The 21260-nt window shown below is 40.3% G+C and overlaps 1 pseudogene; it reads right to left on the bottom strand.

Moving 5' to 3' along the window:
• Nucleotides 1–12695, bottom strand: part of LOC119263845 — a 28135-nt pseudogene extending 15440 nt beyond the window's left edge.
• Nucleotides 12696–21260: the final 8565 nt, after the last annotated feature.

Consider the following 21260-nt stretch of genomic DNA (forward strand, 5'->3'; position numbering starts at 1 on the left):
TTTTATTAAATAATCTTAGACCATTCTTCCATACAGAAATTCTTCAGATTACAAAGTCCATGCATGTGGACTGAGGTTGCCATAGCAAAATTGATTTTATGGTCAGTGAGCCATTTTGCTTTGGATCACTGTCCTGCTAAGAGATCCAGCCATTGCCCAGTTTAAGCTTTTGATGTAATACCTGCTATTACTGGATGGAATCCATGATACCATGTATCTCAATAAGTTATGTACTGTTGGAAGAAAAATAAGAGTTAAGTTTCTGCATGGCTATCTTTGTGTCTATGCCAAACTCACCTCTGGTGAAGCTCTATTTTGGACTCATCTGACCATGAAAAACACTGAACGTTCCAGGAACATTCCGCAAACTGTGGGCACTTGACTTTGGTGGTCCTTGACAGACAGGATTGGGCAAATATCTTTGAAAAAGTAGTGATGGTTTAATACTGAACACACTATGCTAAATGTATTGTGTTGTTAGTGTAGAGTAAGACACAAAGGGGGCCATGATTCCAAAACTAATGAACAGCAATATTAGCAGCAACAAGGAGTTCCTTTTCTGCAGAGCACATGCCTCGCATGATCCTCCTTGAATAGCATGGCCACATCTTGCAAACTTTGAGCTAAGACTCTGGGTGCACAGTCCTGGCCAGCACAAACATCATGTGTCACATATGTCTTGATGCAGAGGTGTGACCTTAGGAGTAAGCACCTCCAGTCTTTGCCCGGGGGTATGTCCTCCAGACCACTAGCTACCTTTTGTCTGACAGCGTTGTGTCACTGGCATACAGGGGAGGCCATGATTATTAAACTAATGAATAGCAACATTAAAAACAATTCTTTCTCTGTACTGAATGCATATACTTAAATTCTGTATTCACACACATTCTCAATACTTGTATTGCATTATATGCAACCCTGTTGGCAGGTGCATGAGTTATTAACTTTCTTCTGGCACCCCTCCCAAATAACTTGTGGTTATAATGGTGGTGTTTCTTTGCAACTTAGCAGATGCTTAGCAGACCTAAATTCTGTCTGAAATTGCTCAGCTGTGATCCTTGAAGCTTTTTTGACTACTATCTGTGCATGGTAACGTCTTCTTCCCAGCAAATTATAAACATCTCTGGTTTATTTAAACTTATTATCAAAGTAAAATGATTGTCCTGGTAGTGGAAATAGGCATTTGCAACACTTCGGCTGTTACATTTCCCTGTAGCCATTTCCTGATTTTTTTGGATTTGATTTCTAGATCCTTTGAAATATAGCTAAATATATACAGTATGTAAGGGTCAGGACAGGAGCTCGACCTGTGCCGGCCACCAGAGGGTGATGCGAGGCTGCTCCTAATCAAGGGAGATCCACTACACAGGTGGACCTATTCAAGAGCTCAGTTTCATACTGTATAAAAGTCCGGAGAGGACATGAGCTGTTGCTATAATTTAATGTATTGTTATATTGTGATAAGAAATTAAGTATCTTGTGATATCAACATAACTTATGTAATTGGCCAGTATCTTGGGCAGAGCGTTTAATCTCTCACATATATTTTTCTCTTTCTAGCTTATCAAGACCTATCCTCTTTCTCCAAAGTTGCTACTCTATTTGTAATTCAAAAAAATGGAAGGGAACAAAGAGTTGCATTAGGAAAGTTTTTTTGTGTTCCCACTATCTTTGTTAAGTGTGGAATTAAAGAAATTGCTGGTTTGTTTGATACTGGCCTATTTCCCTGGTAGCTACACTCCAGTTACACACAATGAGTTAGAGATGAGCACAGAGCACTGCCTTTACACCTGTTTTTCCTTAGCTGGGTGATCCTGTGCATGTTAACCGTTCTGTTATCAGCAGAATAGACAAACTGATATTATTGCTGTTCCACCAGACTAGCAGGTTTTGTAGGCTCCTGCAGCACCAAATCAGAATATGGGTCATGTCAATCACTTCAAGACTAGTGACCTGAAATGTTTGTGAAATATTTGTAAGGTAATCTACCTTACCTTACCTCATTCTGTGTCACTGCTATTAAGTTCCACTTTTCCATAGAACACCTACTTCTACAGTGATTCACAACCTTGCTTATCCTGTCTCACAACAATATGCCAGATCGTTTAAGCACATTCCTCCCATGAAATGATACACACTAAATGCGCTTGAATTCTGGTAGCTTGCTGTTGTGCCAAATATGTCACCTGCTAACAGACAGGGTGTGTTACAAGCTAGGTCCATGAAGTGCTTTGCATATAATGTAAATTTATTAAAATGACAGACAAAGCAGCTGACAAAATTAAACATCTAATAAAAACATGAAAAAACAGCTGGACATGGACAAATAATGGCCACAGTCAATCTAAAAATGAAAATCCTACAATCAACCAGATCCTATTACAAACAGCTTTTTCTCTTTCTCTAAAGTTGCTGCTCTGTTTGTACTTGGAAAAAAAAGTGGAAGGGGACAAAGAGTTGTGTTAGGACAGTTTTTCATGTTCCCACTATCTTTGTTAGGTGTGGAATTAAAGAAATTGCTGGTTTGTTTTATACTGGCCTATTTCCCTGGTAGCTAGCTAGAGTTAGAGATGATCACAGAGCATTGCCTTTACATCTGATTATCCTTAGATGGACGATCCTGTGCATGTTAACCGTTCTGTTACCAGGAGACAAGATCAAGAGACAAACTGATATTATTGCTGGTCTTCCAGACTAGCAGGTTTTGTAGGCTCCTGCAGCACCAAATCAGAATATGGGTAAAGTTTTGTTTTAAGAATGATGACATTTTTATAATGAGAATGAATGATCACATGACTCAGAAAGAGCCTTGTTTAGTGGATAGAAGGATGTTTGGCCAAAAAATAAAAACTTAGATAAGAGAAGTGATTTAGAATAAGGGCAGGTTAAAAGGGTACTAGTAAAAGCCCCAATTGACCAGCATGCCCATTTGCTTCAAATGCACTTGACGGTTATTATTTTATGAATAAGTAGCAATTCATTAGTACATTTGAACTCTTTTGCTGCAGATGGTGGTATTTATTGTCATTATTGTATTTTTTTACATTGTCGTTGCTTTTACCTTGTAGTATTTCTTGAGGAGACTGATAAATTAAGATAAGCATCAAAAAACAAACAAACAAAAAAACCCACAGCACACTTATGAATAAAGACCACAAGACGGTTTAAAATATATTCTGTTACTATCATAAAGAGCTTTAACAATGAAATTTATGTCTTATCTGAGAAACCACTGCAGAGGAAGCTCTATCTGTCTCTGAGATGCTGCTCCTGCTGTACCTGCAGGTGCCCTTTACAGCATATTTGAACATTATGTTAGGAATGTGGACAGGTGATAGTGGTACCTTTCATATTGGAATCATTATTCCAAACCAGTTTTTCAGACATGTCAATCACTTCAAGACTAGTGACCTGAAATGTTTGTGAAATCTGGGGAAGGGGTGGACATTTCGCACTAGATTCTGCTACCTTACCTTGCCTCATTCTGTGTCACTGCTATTAAGTTCCACTTTTCCATAGAACACCTACTTCTACAGTGATTCACAACCTTGCTTATCCTATCTCACAACAATATGCCAGATCGTTTAAGCCAGTTCCTCCCATGAAATGATACACACTAAATGCGCTTGAATGCTGGTAGCTTGCTGTTGTGCCAAATATGTCACCTGCTAACAGACAGGGTGTGTTACATGCTAGGTCCATGAAGTGCTTTGCATATCATAAATTCATTAAAATGACAGACAATGCAACTGACAAAATTAAACATCTAATAAAAACGGGACAAATAATGGCCAGAGTCAATCTAGAAATGAAAATCACACGATAAACCAGATCCTATTACAAACAGCTTTTTCTCTTTCTCTAAAGTTGCTGCTCTGTTTGTACTTGGAAAAAAATGGAAGGGAACAAAGAGTTGTGTTAGGACAGTTTTTTGTGTTCCCACTATCTTTGTTAGGTGTGGAATTAAAGAAATTGCTGGTTTGTTTTATACTGGCCTATTTCCCTGGTAGCTACACTCCAGTTACACACAATGAGTTAGAGATGATCACAGAGCATTGCCTTTACATCTGATTATCCTTAGATAGATGATCCTGTGCATGTTAACCGTTCTATTATCAGCAGAAGCGAAAAACTGATATTATTGCTGGTCTTCCAGGCTAGCAGGTTTTGTAGGCTCCTCCAGCACCAAATCAGAATATGGGTCAAGTTTTGTTTTAAGACTGATGGCATTTTTATAATGAGAATGAACGATCACGATTCAGAAGGAGCCTTGCCTTTTGGATAGAAGGATATTTGGCCAAAAAAAACTTGGATAAGAAAACTGATTTAGAATAAGGGCAGGTTAAAAGCGTAGTAGTAGAAGCCCCAATTGACCAGCATGCCCACTTGCTTCAAATACACTTGAGGGTTACATTTTTATGAATAAGTAGCAATTCATTAGTACATTTGAACTCTTTTGCTGCAGATGGTGGTATTTATCGTATTATTATTGTGTTTTTTTTAAATTGTAATTGCTTTTCCCCAGAAAACTCATTTAAAATACTAATAAATGGAAATGGTGAGGTTTATCAGGTAAGCAATTTATTAAAAACACCAAACAGCCATTAACCTCTGATTACCTTCGGACTGTCCTATGGTCACTCCTCCTGTGAAAGAAAGAACATTAGTCACGAAGAAAAATATTTACAACACGTTTTGTGCTGATATGTTTTTGTGCTGCACGACAGTTACATTTGCAAAAAGTTTGGGAACTTACCACTTATTAATAGCAGTATTGGAGCCCACAGCGAGGTCAGAAACCCCATTATGGTGAACTGCTCCCAAATTCACACTAGTAAGAATATTTAGAATTACAAACACTTTACACCATGTGTAGCTAAGTAACTGCCTTTCTATACCATAAGATATATTTAAATTTTAGTGTTCAGCTTGTTTCCACAGTAGTTGGCAATTAAGATTAAGAGATCCTTATTATTCCCAGTGGGGAAGTTTCACTTCCGTATTTAAGTCATCCATGCAGTGAAACACCACATACAAACTAGTGAAGACACACACCAGGGGGCGGTGAGCACGCTTGCCCAGAGTGGTGGGCAGCCCTATCTGCAGGTCCCAGGAAGCAGTTGGGGGTTAAGTGTCTTGCTTAGGGCTAGTCATGGACTGTCAGCTCAGTGGATTGAACCGGCAACCTTCCGGTCGCAAGGCTTATTCCCTAACCTGCAGCCCAGTTGAAGTGATTTAGATGATTTTCTGTATATATATATATTTCATTTATTTCTAAAGTTTGGACTTACTTAAAAATGTAGTTATATCAATGTGCTACTGAATGTTTTAAATCTGTTCATTAAGAAAGACACTTGAAAAAGAAATTAAACTCTTTTTGTTTTTAGTTGAGCAGGACCATTTCAAACATGCCATATACAGGACATGCTTTCTAACTTGTTTATGTTGCTTAAATCTAACCTGGGAAAAATGCAATATTTCCACCTTCTCTTGTCAGCTGCTATAGCTATTCAATAAATTGAATGCATACAGTATTTATTTGCGTTTTGCTGCTGTCTGAACAAAACTCTCATCTTTAAAAAGGTCACTTTACAGGGAAGGAAAAATGTTCTTCACTTTCAATGGGAGGAAACGTAGAAATATTTTTTACAAGGAACAATTTGTAGAACACTTGCAGTAATAACAATCAACCTTGTAGTATTTCTTGAGGAGACTGATAATTTAAGACAAGCATCGAAAAACAAACAAACAAAAAAACACAGCACACTTATGAATAAAGACCACAAGACGGTTTAAAATATATTCTGTTACTATCATAAAGAGCTTAAATTTCATTGTTAATGTCTTATCTGAGAAACCACTGCAGAGCAAGCTCTCTCTGTCTCTGAGATGCTGCTCCTGCTGTACCTGCAGGTGCCCTTTACTCCACAGCATATTTGAACATTATGTTAGGAATGTGGACAGGTGATAGCGGTACCTTTCATATTGGAATCATTATTCCAAACCAGTTTTTCAGACATGTCAATCACTTTAAGAATATTGATGTGAAATATTTATGAAATCTGGGGCAGGGGTGGATATTTCGCACTACATTCTGCTACCTCATCTTACCTCACTCTGTGTCACTGCTATTAAGTTCCACTTTTCCATAGAACCCCTGCTTCTATGGTGATCCACAACCTTGCTTTACTGAGTGAATGTACACACTAAATGTGCTTGAAAGCTGGTAGCTTGCTGTTGTGCCAAATATGTCACCTGCTAACAGACAGGGTGTGTTACAAGCTAGGTCCATGAAGTGCTTTGCATATAACATAAATTCATTAAAATGACAGACAAAGCAGCTGACAAAATTAAATATCTAATAAAAACATGACAAAACAGCTGGACATGGGCAAATAATGGCAACAGTCAATCTAGAAATGAAAATCACACGATAAACCAGATCCTATTACAAACAGCTTTTTCTCTTTCTCTAAAGTTGCTGCTCTGTTTTTACTTGGAAAAAAATGGAAGGGGACAGTTGTGTTAGGACAGTTTTTTTTATGTTCTGACTATCTTTGTTAGGTGTGGAATTAAAGAAATTGCTGGTTTGCTTTATACTGGCCTATTTCCCTGGTAGCTGCACTCCAGTTACACACAATGAGTTAGAGATGATCACAGAGCATTGCCTTTACATCTGATTATCCTTAGATGGATGATCCTGTGTATGTTAACCGTTCTGTTATCAGCAGAAGTGACAAACTGATATTATTGCTGTCCCTCCAGACTAGCAGGTTTTGTAGGCTCCTGCAGCACCAAATCAGAATATGGGTCAAGTTTTGTCTTAAGACTGATGGCATTTTTATCATGAGAATGAATGATCACATGATTCAGAAAGAGCCTTGCTTAGTGGATAGAAGAATATTCTGGGGGAAAAAAAAAAAAAACTTAGAGGAGGGATACAGGATAGAGGTGGGCAGAAAAAAACTGAACTCATGTAAAAGTATTCTTACTTTAAAATAAAGATTACTTAAGTAAAAGTAGATGTAGTTGATAAAATTATTAATTAAGTAAAAGTGAGAAAGTCTTTAGCAAAAAGACTAATCAAGTACAGAGTTACTCGCCAATTTCATTTAATAATCATAACAGAACTCACAGCCTTACTTATCACATACAAATGTCCAATCAAGAATGTCAAAAACATATTTTCCCTTCAAATTATTGTATTGCATTAAAAAATATAAATTAGCCAAAGTAGCAACTCAAATAAGGACCAATTCCTATACACGTTTCTAACAACAGATAATAATAAATTAAATCTTTAAAAACATAAATAACATCAATAATGTAATTACATATCCACAAAACCTACTACAGTAAGTTTAAACTCTGGATCTTATGCACCAGCTTTTATATGCCAGGTGAACAAAAAATGTAATCTTAAATCATTTCACTCCCCTCACTCCCATTTTGCAAACAGTTTCTGAAACAAATGCAAAATGCAATACAATGTATGAACTCTTGACTTTTCTTGCAGAAATAACTTGAAATTTATGTTGACTGAAATGCATCAGTGCTGGTAAAATTGCATTCTTGTGTATAATGTCTTAAAAAACTTAGCACTTGTTAAGTTTTAAAAGCAGTTTTCAAGATGTTTGCAGTGAATTCTTGATTGTTTTGCTGTCAGTAATTGTCCTGCATGACTAAACAGTCTCTCACATGGCTGGAAGGCTTGTATTGACTTTAATTGACAGTTTCTTAATAAGAGAAAAGGAATGTAAAATACATACCTCCCACAGATGAACATGAAAGGTACCTCTCCAGCTCTCCTGCTTGCAGGTTTCCTGACTTCATAGATACAAAGAAGTCTTCTTCATTGCAATGGCTACTGTTACTATCTAAGTTCTACTCAAGGTGATTCTGAATGTAGTCAAGCCCTATACCAAGATGCACCTTTAAAGAGAATTACAGTCATTAACATACAGTAACAGATATTTATTGGAGCCATCTCTGTTACAAAGTCTATAGAGGAGGAGTAACAAAATTCAAATAGTCACAAATTGCACAAATGTATTTACTCAGTGTTCTATTTGTGCAACTGTTCTCCTGTTTACATTTTTGCCATATATTAATGCACACATCACTTTTGAATGTACTTAAAGATATATTACCAGGTTTCAAGATGACTTCCTCTGTGGTCCAAAATGTTCTCAATTTTGGTAGAAGTATAGCTGCAGCAATCAGCTCAGGATCTTGCAAGACCTCTCTGAACCACTTCTGAATTCCTGTCTGTAGGGCTGTAAGCAGGGGTCTACATACTTTGCAGGATGACTCTAGCTTTTTCAAATTCTCCTGCAGTTGAGAAAGTGCTGGCAGCAAGAAACCCATATGAACAAAGGATTCTCCTTGGAGGATGTCATGGGCCATGGCAAGAAGTTTCATTACAGCAGTGTACTCAGCCAAAAATCTCATTTCAGCGGGGTTCAGCCTATAAAATAAAAACAGTGATTACATAATTTGATACATAAGTTTATCAATTCACTTACAATTGAAACATTTCAACAAAGTTGAAAAAACATTCTGGCAAATTACATCTTTATCTTTAATGCTGTACATACATTGCGGATTGCCTTTTCTCCTTGCTCCCTCTGGATGTGCGCAATCTTTTCTACAGCAAGGAATAAGGAATTCCAACGTGTACGATTGGGGCGAAGGAACTGCAGTTTGCATTCACATTCTACTGTTTCAAAAGCCTTGGCTGATCTGCTTGTTTTATTCCATGGCGCATTACATTTTGCAAAAGCAGACTGAGGTAGCTTCTTATATGTCTCATTGCTAGCTTCTGCAGCATTGGCATCAACTGTAGCAACAAGATTCAACAGATGGCATGTACACTTTTGATGCCTTGGAAGCTGGTATTCAAGGCCACTGTCTTCATTCAAAACAGCAGACACGTCTTGGTATTCCACTTATAAATAATTTTCATCTTCTGACTCATCATCAGGAATGGTGACATCTCCCTCCCTTTCAACATTGACTTTTGTTTCCTCCCCATACACTCAAAATGCCTTCAAGAAGTTTGAACCACTATCTGTAATTGTTCTAGTAATCTTCTCCCTGATGTGGTACTCTGAATGTATTTCCTCTAATGCAGAAACAAGAACTTCAAAGGTGTGTGGACCTTTCATGCGTCAGTAGGCGAGGGCAAACGAGTTCCTCTCTAAAGAGGTCGGGTCAATCCAGTGACAGGTGATATCCAAGTAACTACGCTGTCTTACAGACCAGCAGTCTGTTGTGGTAGCAACATGGTTCACAGTACTCTATTTCTTAGTGACTGTGCTCTTCATTGTGTGGGCAGCTTCTTGAATCTTCAAGCATAAGGTTTTCCTTGTCATGACTCTGTAAACATTATTACTCAACACACAGAGCACAAAGGACAACTTCTTGTTGGATCACTCACTGGTTTTTGGACTAAAAGGTGGCCATGGTTACATTTAGAATCCCTATACCCTAGTGGCGGTCTGACCCCCTGGTGGTAAGTATTGGTAGGACATCTCTAGGTTCATACATAGCATATCTCCTCCCCACTAAGATTCAAGAAATAGGTGAGTATATTATGGCTTATAATCACTACAGTGTTCCAAAACTCAACCATTAAACAACATTCTGCAAAGGCAAACATTCTTAAACATTCTTCATCATGTTTGGAGTGCAGCCGGTGTCGCTGCTGTTGAGCCTCCTGCAACTGGTGCACTGCTCTAGCCACACTAGGTTTCAGGAAATCCAGTCGAGAACGCAGCTTGCGTCCGATGAATAGCATTGCAGGGCTTTCTCTGGTTGTTGCATGAGGGGTGTTGCGGTAGGTCAGGAGGAACGTATCTAGACGCTGTTGCAGTGGTGTAGTTCCTCTGGAAGATTTCAGAGCATGCTTGAAGGTTTGCACAAAGCGCTCTGCCAAGCCATTGGAGGCAGGATGGTATGGTGCTGAGCAAATGTGTTTGACTCCATTGGCTTTCAGAAACGTGCTGAATTCTTCAGAGCAGAACTGAGGGCTGTTGTCACTTACAAGGCTGTGTGGAATGCCATAGCGACTAAAAAGTCCCCTAAGCACTTGAATGGTTTTGCTGGATGTGGTGCTATCCATGATGTGTATCTCGGGCCATTTGGAGTGTGCGTCCACTACGACCAGGTACATGTGCCCTTCAAATGGACCGGCAAAGTCCACATGTATCCGTTCCCAGGGACTGGATGGCCACATCCAAGGGTGTAAGGGTGTTAGGCCAGGGTGTTTCTGTACTCGTTGACATGAGTAGCATGACTTTGCTTGGTGTTCGATCTGGGAATCGATGCCGGGCCACCAAACGTAGCTACAAGCTAAGCTCTTCATCCTCACTACACCTGGGTGTGCTGAGCGTAGCTCTGTCAGCACCCAGGGGCGCAGTTTGGGTGGCACAATAACTCTCAAACCCCACATGAGGCATCCGTGCTGCACAGTGAGCTCATGGCGGCGCTGGAGGTAGTGTGACCGCTCGTCTCCTGCGTCCTTTGCAGTGGGAAAACGTCCAGTGGTGACCATTTCCATGACACGGGACAGGGTGGAGTCAGACATGGTATGACGCTTGATCTCAGCGTTGCTGACTGGCAAAGTGTCCAACTGTGACGTGTAGAACACCTCCACTGCACCTTGTTTCTCACTGGGGGCATGAGGGAGCGGTAACCTCGACAGTCCATCAGTGTTGGCATGTAGGGCCCCTTTCCTGTACTCGATGGTGTAATTGTGCGCGGAGAGCAGGAGCGCCCAGCATTGCATGCGAGCTGCAGCCATGGATGGTGTGCTTTTCACTGGACTGAGGATGGTTGTGAGCGTGGTTGGTTGATGATGGTTGTGGGCCTGCTGAGTACTGCATCCAGGGTTTTCAGGTGTGTCTGCTTGTCAGGACCACTGACAAGTATGTCGTCCAGGTAGCAGTGAGTGTGTGGCAGCCCGAGGAGTACCTGGTCCATGGCCTTCTGGAACAAGGTGGGCGATGACGCTACACCAAACGACAAATGATTGAAACAGAAGAGTCCTTTCTGTGTTGAGATGGTCAGCAACTTCTTGGAGCTCTCTTCTCCTTCCATCTGCAGATAGGCATTGGAAAGATCCAGCTTACTGAAGTGTTGACCTCCAGCGAGGGAAGCAAACAAGTCCTCAATATGTGGAATTGGGTACTTGTCGATGCAGAGAGCTGGGTTGAGGGTGACTTTGAAGTCCCCGCAGAGTCTCACGGTGCCATCCTTCTTGTTCACAGGCACCACTGGCGTCGCCCAGTCACTATGCGCCACAGGTGAGATGACGCCAAGCTCTGTGAGGCGTTTTAGCTCGGCTTCCACTCGCGGTCGGAGAGCATATGGCACATTGCGTGGTGGACACTGTTTGGTCTGAGAGTGAGCTGGGCTTTCACTCCCTTCATGGTGCCTAACTGATCGGAGAAAACGGCAGAGTGTCTCTTTAACACGGTCTCTAAGCTGTCTGTCTGTGTGTGCTCAATTACATGTACAGTCTTTAAGTCTCTCCAATTCAGTTGGTATGGCTCTCAGCCACTCCCTGCCAAACAATGGTGGAGCATCCACCTTCACCACATACAGTGGCAAGACAGCCTGTTGCTTGTCCAATGCCACTTGCACCTTAATGCCAAAGCTTCTCCTGTGTATGTCCTTAGCATGATATCAGTAAGTTGCAGAGGAAGTTTGTACAGCTTTCGCTTGTACATTTCAAAAGGAATCAATGACACTGCTGCCCCTGTATCCAATTCCATCTCCATTTTCTTTCCATTGACTTTTGGTACTACTGATATGCGTGAATATTTCCCTTTCTGAGACACTGCATACAGTCCCAAGTCACTGTCACTATCCGATTTCGTCCCTTCACTTTCACTTTCATTCGCCTCGACGTGATGAATCTTTTTCCTCCTATCTTTCACGCTGCGTTTGTGTGTATGGCTTTTCTGTTCAGGCTTTCCCTCTTTGTGTTTACGTTCTCTTTTGTGACTGCATTTTGATTTACTCCTGCAAATTAGGTTCATGTGGCCCTTCCTCCCGCACTGGTGACACTCGCGATCTTTGTACCAGCAGTCATCATCACTATGATTTCCCTTCCCACAGCGGCGGCATTTTTTACCTTGCGAAAACACACCGTTCACTTTCAGGGAATTACTTAACTGCTGTACGTCACGTGCTGCTATTTCTGCTGACACTGCATGTTCCACTGCTTTCTTGAATGTGAGCTTGTCCTCAGTCAGAAGGCGTTTCTGCACAGCTTCGCACATTAATCCGCAAACAAATCTATCTCTCAGAGCATCCTCTAGGTAAGCTCCGAACTTGCAGTGTTCTGATAGCCTTTTGAGCACTGCTACATACTGTGCTACCGTTTCTCCTTCCCCCTGGTTACGCTTGTGGAACCTGAACCTTTCGGCTATAACAAGCGGTTTCGGCGTGAAGTGATCTTTAAGCACAGTCACAACCTGTTCGTAAGTCTTAGTGCCAGGTGCCACGGGAGCTACTAAACTACGAAGCAGTCCATACGTTTTAGGTCCCATAACACTGAAGAGTATCGAAACCTTCTTAGACTCAGGAATGTCATTAGCCACCACATAATGCTCAAAACGTTCAATATACGTTGCCCATTGCTCACCAGACTCATCGAAAACATCCATATGTCCATATATTCCAGCCATCATGCGTCTTTCTGTGATTACTTGAACTGTAGATGAACTTGAAGCCCTTGATGTCGTTGAATCTGTTGACGTAGCACTAGCTGTTCTCGATGCATCCGATGATGGTTGGCTCATAGATGATTAGCACATTAGCTATCCAAGAACGCGGGTGTTCATTCCAGTCTAAAACTCACTCAAAGCTGACTAAACGTTCACTGTCAGTTGATGAGAACTATTCCGAAATACACAACTCATCGCCAATTTATGTTATGTTGCTCCCTTATAGTGTAACTAAGTAAACATTATTACTCAACACACAGAGCACGAAGGACAACGTCTTGTTGGATCACTCACTGGTTTATTGGACTAAAAGGTGGCTATGGTTACATTTAGAATCCCTATACCCTAGTGGCGGTCTGCCCCCCTGGTGGTAAGTATTGATAGGACATCTCTAGGTTCATACATAACAATTCTCTTGAATGATGGTAGTTCAACCACAGAAAATGGCTGGGTGCCTTCACAAATAAAATTAAGCAACAACTTATCTATTGTTGCTTGCATTACTTTTGGGACAGAGAGGGAAATGCATTTGTGAGCTTTGCATTCTTCATAGAAGACTCCACAGCGGATGATCAGTTTGTTAGGATGAACCCTCTGTTGGAGAACAAAGTTTAAAATTAGGCTATAGAGTTGAAAACAGACTCATTACAAAGGCCCATTTAAAAAAAGCCAGCTAGAGAAAGTATTGGCAAACTTGGAGCACTCAAGAAAATACAAGATTATTTTCTGTACAGTGGTCACTATTAACATTACTAATACAATCACTGCTAAAATAAAACAACTTTTAACATCATCTTTATGTATAATACTCTTTGCTCGCTAGTTAGCTACCTGACAGTTAGCTGCTTACTCCTCCGCACCCCATTAGCCAAAGCCATAACTTACAACATGTTTTCTCAAGTTGGATGTCAAGTTCTTGAAAGCTGAAAGGTCCACATTTTTAGGCTGGCAGAGAAGGCAACACATGACATAACTATTCGATTTGGTAGCCTGTAGAAATAACATTTTCTCTATATGAGGCCAAGGATGCTCTGCTTCCACAGTGTTGTCTGTTTGATCCATTGCAGTCCAGCAACGAGCTGAAATCAGTGGTTCTGCAGAGCCCTGTGTGCTGTGCATGACTACTGTAGTTTTCAGTATACATACAAGTACGTTTGATTGGTCAAATGAAGTCAGGTAAGATGCTTTTGATTGGTTAAGGGAACAGCATAAGATGATTGTGATTGCTGAAGGGAGCTATTTAAGATGTGTATGAACAAAACAAACAATGTGCACTGAATTCAAAAATATGCAGAAATATTAACGGAAGGAAAGTAGATGAATATAATGGAGTAAAACTATATTTTTTACCTCACAAATGTACTTGAGTAAAAGTATAAAGTAATCACTTTTAAAACAACTCTTTAAAGTACAATTTGTTTTAAAAGTTACTTAAGTAATTGTAACGGAGTAAATGTAGCATGTCACTACCCACCTCTGTACAGGAAAAGGGCAGGATAAAAGAGTAGTAATAGAAGCCTAAATGACCAGCATGCCCACTTGTTTCAAATGCACTTGAGGGTTATATTTTTATGAATAAGCAGGAAGTCGAAGACCATCAAAGAGGAGAGGAGGAAGGCAGGTTAGAAGGCAGCGAGAGAGAAGGAAAAGCAGGAGTGTGGAGGTGTAGAGAGGTGTAGAGTAGGGACTCTGTACATAGGGAGAATGACTGGTAAAGGCAGAGAGCTTGCAGACATGATGGAGAGAAGGAAGGTAGATATTCTGTGTGTCCAGGAGACCAGATGGAAAGGAAGCAAGGCCAGGAACATTGGAGGTGGATTCAAACTGTTCTATCATGGTGTACAGAGGAAGAGAAATGGAGTAGGGATAATCCTAAAGGAGCAGCTTGGGAAAAGTATTCTGGATGTAAAGAGAGTGTCAGACAGGATCATGAGCCTGAAGTTGGAGGTTGATGGTGTAATTTTGAATGTGGTCAGTTTATATGCACCACAGGTTGGTTGTCAGGTAGAGGAGAAAGAGGAATTTTGGAGTAAGATGGATGAAGTGGTACATGGTGTCCCTAGAGAGGAGAGATTAGTGATTGGTGCAGACTTCAGTGGACATGTTGTGAAGGGAACAGAGGGGATGAAGAGGTGCTGTGTATGTATGGTGTGAAAGACAGAAATGGAGAAGGTCAGATGGTTGTAGATTTTGCAAAGAGAATGGAAATGGCTGTATTGAACATGTATTTTCAGAAGAGGGAATAACACAGGGTGACATACAAGAGTGGAGGGAGGTGCACACAGGTATGTCCTTAGCAGGAGATTCCACCTAAAGAAGATTGGAGATTGTAAAGTGGTACCAGGGGAAAGTGTAGCAAGCAGCATAGGGTGGTTGCCTGTAGAATGAGATTAGAAACAAAGAAGAGAAAGAGAGTGAAGACAGAGCCAAAGATTAGATGGTGGAAGCTGAAGGAGGAGGATGGTTGCAGGCAGTTCATTGAAAAATTGCAACAGACCCTTGAGGGCATTGAGGAGCTACCTGAGGACTGGGAAATTACAGCTAAGGTGGTGAGAGAAACTGGCAAGAATGTGTTGGGTGTTTCGTCTGGTCAGAGGAAAGAAGACAAATAAAGTTGGTGGTGGAATGAGGAAGTCCAGGAGAGTATTCAGAAGAAGAAGGCAGCTAAGAAAAAGTGGGATAACCAGAGAGATGAAGGAAGTAGACAGGAGTAGTGTGAGGCTAGCCACAGAGCAAAAAAAATGGTGGCAAAGGCAAAGGCTCAGGCCTATGATGAGCTGTATGAAATGCTGGACAGTAAAGAAGGAGTAAAGGACTTGTATCGTTTGGCTAAACAGAGAGATAGAGCTGGAAAGGATGTACAGCAGGTTAGGCTGATAAAGGATAGAGAGGGAAATGTACGAGTGAGTGAACAGAGAGTGTTGAGTAGATGGAAGGAGTACTTTGAAGAATGAATGAAGGAGGAAAACGAGAGAGAGAGAGGAGGACAACAGGGGGTGGATGATCCAATAGTGGATCAGGAAGTGCAGAGAATTAGTAAGGTGGAAGGGAGGGCAGCTTTACAAAGGATGAAGAATGGAAAGGCAGTTGGTCCAGATGACATTCCTGTGGAGGTATGGAGATGTTTAGGAGAGAAGGCAGTGGACTTTTTAGGGTGTTGTGCAGGACATGTATGAGGATAGTGAGACAGTGGTGAGGTGTACAGTTGGAGTGACAAATGGTTTCAAGGTGAAGGTAGGGTTACATCAGGGATCAGCTTTGAGCCCCTTCTTTTTTGCAATGGTGATTGACAGGTTGACAGATGAGGTCAGGCAGGAGGCTCCATGGACCACGATGTTTGCAGATGACATTGTAATCTGTGGTGAGAGTAGAGAGCAGGTGGAACACAATCTGGAGAGGTGGAGGTTTGCACTGGAGAGGAGGGGAATGAAGGTCAGTAGAGATAAAACGAAATAGATGTCTGTGAATGAGAGGGAGGCAGGTGGAAAGGTGAAGATGCAAGGAGTATAGGTCGTAAAGGTGGATGACTTCAAATATCTTGGGTCAACCATCCAGAGTAATGGACAGTGCAAAAAAGAGGTGAGGAAGAGGGTGCAGGCAGGATGGAGTGGGTGGAGATGGATGTCAGGGCTGATGTGTGACAGAAGGATAGCAGCAAGAGTGAAAGAGAAGGTTTACAAGACAGTAGTGCGTACTGCTATGATGTATGGTTTGGAGAATGTGGCTCTGTCTAAAAGACAGGAGGCTGAGCTGGAGGTGACTGAGATGAAGATGCTGAGATTTTCGTTGGGAGAGACAAGGCTGGACAAGATTAGAAATGAGCAGATCAGAGGGACAGTGAAGGTGGAGCAGTTTGGAGATAAAGCCAGAGAGGCCAGGTTGAGATGGTTTGGACATGTGTTGAGGAGGAATAGTGGATATATTGATCAAAGAATGTTGGAGATGGAGCTGCCGGGTAGAAGGAGAAGAGGTAGACCTCAGAGAAGGTTTATGGATGTAGTGAAGGTGGACATGGAGATGGTTGGTGTGAAAGTAGAGGAGGCAATGGATAGGGCAAGATGGAGGCAGATAATCCACTGTGGCGACCCCTAAAGGGAGCAGCCGAAAGAAGAAGAAGAAGAAGAAGAAGAAGAAAGGCTAGAATCATATACATTACTTCAAGAAAATGAACTAGTTAAAATCGTCTCTTCCGCAAAATCATCTACCTGCATTTTAGATCTGATTTCTACAGGTTTAATCAAGGACATTTTACCAGAAATAACTAAGCCTATTCTGTCAATAATAAACTGTTTCCTTAGTCTTGGATATATCCCAAAAACCTTTTAACTTGCAGTAATTCGAACGCTCATTAACAAAGCTAACCTCCATCCCTGCATTTTATCAAATTATAGACCTATCTCAAATCTCCCCTTTATATTTAAAATCTTGAAAATAGCAGTAGCAAAACAATTAACCACTTATTTGCATAGGAATCATCTGTTTGAAAGTTTTCATTCTGGTTTTAGGCCACATCACAGTACAGAAACAGCACTAGTAAAAATTGTAAATGATCTTTTATTATTCTATGACAAAGAAAATGTGTCACTGCTAGTTCTTCTTGATCTTAGTATAGCATTTGACACAATAGACCAAGCTATCTTACTAGATAGACTGGAAAACCTTGCAGGGATAAGAGGAATAGCTCTTTCTTAGTTCAGGTCCTACTTCATTGATCACTATCAGTTCATTAATGTAAAGGGCGAATCATCTGTCCTTACAGAAGTAAAGTGTAGTGTTTCACAAGGCTCTGTTTTAGGGCCTATATTATTCACAATTTATATGTTACCATTGGGCACCATTATCAGTAAACAGTATAAACTTCCACTGCTATGCCACTGCTATGACACTCAGTTATACATATCAAGCAAACCGGATGATAAAATCAAACTTGGCAAGATTGAGGACTGTGTAAAAGACATAAAATACTGGATGTCGAGTAACCATCTCTTACTTAACTCAGATAAAACTGAGGTCCTTCTTCTTGGTCCAAAAGCAGCTAGAAACAAACTGTCTAACTTAACACATAAACGTAACAATTTCTCAGTTGCATCAAGCTCATCTGATAAAAATCTTGGTGTCGTGATAGACCCTGATCTGTCCTTCGATGCGCATATAACTAATATCCCTAGAACAGCCTTCCTGCATCTAACGTAATATTGCTAAATTAAGAAATGCATTATCTCTACAGGATGCAGAAAAATGCTTGTATTTTATTTCATGCTCATATTACTTCAAGGCTTACTGTAATGCCGTGCTGTCTGGCTGTCCCAGCAAAAGCCTCAACAAGCTTCAGATAGTCCAGAATGCTGCAGCCAGAGTCCTCACAAGAACCAGAAAATTTGACCATATTAGCCCAGTTTTATCAAGCCTGCACTGGTTACCAGTTAAATTTTGCATTGATTATAAAATTCTATTATTGACCTATAAAGCTCTAAACAGACTCACCCCTCAGTACCTGAGTGAACTTCTCTCCTACTATGAACCATCATGCCTACTTAGATCACAAGGTGCTGGCTCACTACTCTTACCTAGAATTAATAAAATTACATCAGGGGGGGAGATCTTTCTCATACAAAGCCCCCAGCTCTGGAATAATCTTCCTATTAATGTTCAGGACTCAGACACAGTGTTAGTCTTTAAGTCTAGGCTGAAAACTTACTTGTACAGTCAAGCCTTTGGTGATTAGTCTTCCCTGTCATATCTAGACCTTCCAGAGTCTCTGCTGCTCTGTTATACCGTAATCTGTGATCAGCCACTCTTTACAGAACTGACTCTGTATTTTCTTCTTTTCTTTGCTGAGTTGAACAGCTGCCCATCTTGTGCATCTGATGCTGCTGGCCCTTCTGCCCTGATCGGGTGCCACTGCTCACCAGCCCCCAGCTTGACCACCATTGTTGCTGCTGCTGCATTATCATAAGCTAATCAAATTAGCCACTGCTTTCTTTTTTCTCCCCACTTTGTTCTATAATACTTCATGGTAACAGTGTTTCTTCCTCTTTTAGGGAGTTTTTCCTTGCCACTGTTGCCACTGGCTTGCTCATGGGGGCTTGGACCCGGATTTTTCTTTTCTTTCTTTCTGTAATACTGATTGATCTGTAAAGCTGCTTTGTGACAACACATGTTGTAAAACGCACTATATAAATAAAATTTGCTTGCTTTTCCCCAGAAAACTAATTTAAAATACTAATAAACGTAAATTATTATATAAGGATTTATATGATATAAAGGATTATAAGGTGAGGAATTTATTAAAAACACTAAACTGGTAGTAACCTCTGATTACCTTCTGACTGTTCTATGGTCACTCCTCCTGTGAAACAAAAGAACATTAGTCATAAAGCAAAATAGATAAAGCAAGTTTTTTGCTGATATGTTCTTGTTCTCTACAATTTGTAGAAAACTTGCAATAATAACAACCAACCTTGTAGTATTTCTTGAGGAGACTGATAATTTAATGCAAGCATAAAAACAAACAAACAAGCAAACAAAAAAACACAACACATTCATGAATAAAGACTACAAGCTGGTTTAAAATATATTCTGTTACTATCATAAAAAGCGTAAATTTCATTGTTAATGTCTTATCTGAGAAACCACTGCAGAGCAGTGCAGATGGTGGTATTTATTGTATTGTTATTGTGTTTTTTTTTTCACATTGTAATTGCTTTTACCCAGAAAACTAATTTAAAATACTAACAAATGTAAATGGTGAGGTTTATCAGGTGAGGAATTTATTAAAAACACCAAACAGCCATTAACCTCTGATTACCTTCTGACTGTCCTATGGTCACTCCTCCTGTGAAAGAAAGAACATTAGTCAAGAAGAAAAATATTTACAACACGTTTTGTGCTGATATGTTCTTGTGCTGCACCACAGTTCTATTTGTAAAAAATTGGGGAACTTACCACTTTAATTAACAGCAGTATTGGAGCACACAGCGAGGTCAGAAACCCCATTATGATGAACTGCTCCCAAATTCACACTAGTAAGAATATTTAGAATTACAAACACTTTACACCATGTGTAGCTAAGAAACTGCCATGAGACATTTAAATTTTATTGTTCAACTTGTTTCCAGAGTAGTTGGCAGTTAAGATTAAGGAGGAATTTACTTATTTAACATTATAACAGGGTGTGTTATTAGCTAGGTCCATGAAGTAGTTTGCATATAACATAAATTTATTAAAATGACAGACAAGGCGGCTGACAAAATTAAACATCTAATAAAAACATGACAAAACAGTTGGACATGGACAAATAATGGCAACAGTCACAAGTTACAGTATGTTATTATTATAATTATAATATCAAAGATGTACAACATTTTTATTTTCAAAACAAAAAGAAAAAAGAAATAGTAATAATAATAAATAATAATGAAACAAACCAACAAATAAATAAAAATAAATAAAAGGGGGGTATATATGTAGTGCTACTACCTTAACAGATGTGATTTGATAATTTGGACGGTGTGCGCTATGAGGTGGGGTTTGCTGAGTCTGAACCAATATGACCTAGAAATTTCTGCCACTTCTTAAAATACTGATTAGGTGTCCCTATCAGCCTGAAAGAGAGTCTTTCATAAGAGGCCACTCTATTTAATAACTCGTACCATTCACTTAAGGTGGGAGCCTGAGACGACTTCCAGTGTCTCAATAGTAGCCTCCTGCCTACCATAAGAGCTGTCTGGATCCAATCACAGTCATGATCAGTCAAGGAAATCAAAGGGCCTGGATCCCCCAAAACATATAGGCTGGGTAGATAGGGATACTGTACCCCGATTATCATTTCGAAGGTTCCATGTAGCTGCAGGCAAAAGTCCTGAATTACCAAGCAATCCCACAGACAGTGAATTAGTGTACCTTCCAAAGAACACCTCCAGCAAATTGGGCAGTCTTTCAAGTTTGCTCTGAATAACTTACTGGGTGTCCAATAAAATTGATTAATAATTTTAAACTGTACAAGCCTAGTTCTAAGTTCTCTGGACATTTTCTTTGATTTCCTTAGAATATTTAACCAATCATTATCAGTGAATGTAACATTTAAATCTTTTTCCCATGCTGGTTTTAGCGAAGAGGGTTTGATGGACCTCTGTAGCAGAATATAGTAATACCTAGATGCTTCATGACCCAGGCCGAGCAAATTAAAGAAATGTTTTTGATCCTTTGCCTGTGGGGGTTGTGTACCAGCCCCAAACATGTGTAAGCGAAGACTGCGAATTTGGAGATACCGCCAACTCTCGTTAAGGGGAAGTCCATATTAATGCTGGAGACACTCAAAGGATTTAAGAGAACCCCCTACATATAGGTCCTCCACCATATGAATGCCCTGCAGTACCCAAACCTTCCACAGAAACGGAGACTTGCCAATACATAATTTAGGATTTGACCATATGCTGGAAAGGTTGTTCAAAAATGGACTGAATCCAACCAGCTTTGAGACTTTGCACCATACCCACTGAAGATGTGAAATGACTGGGTGATCTG

The sequence above is a fragment of the Pygocentrus nattereri genome, chromosome 1, assembly GCF_015220715.1.
Source record: "Pygocentrus nattereri isolate fPygNat1 chromosome 1, fPygNat1.pri, whole genome shotgun sequence".
In the NCBI taxonomy this organism is placed as follows: domain Eukaryota; kingdom Metazoa; phylum Chordata; class Actinopteri; order Characiformes; family Serrasalmidae; genus Pygocentrus; species Pygocentrus nattereri.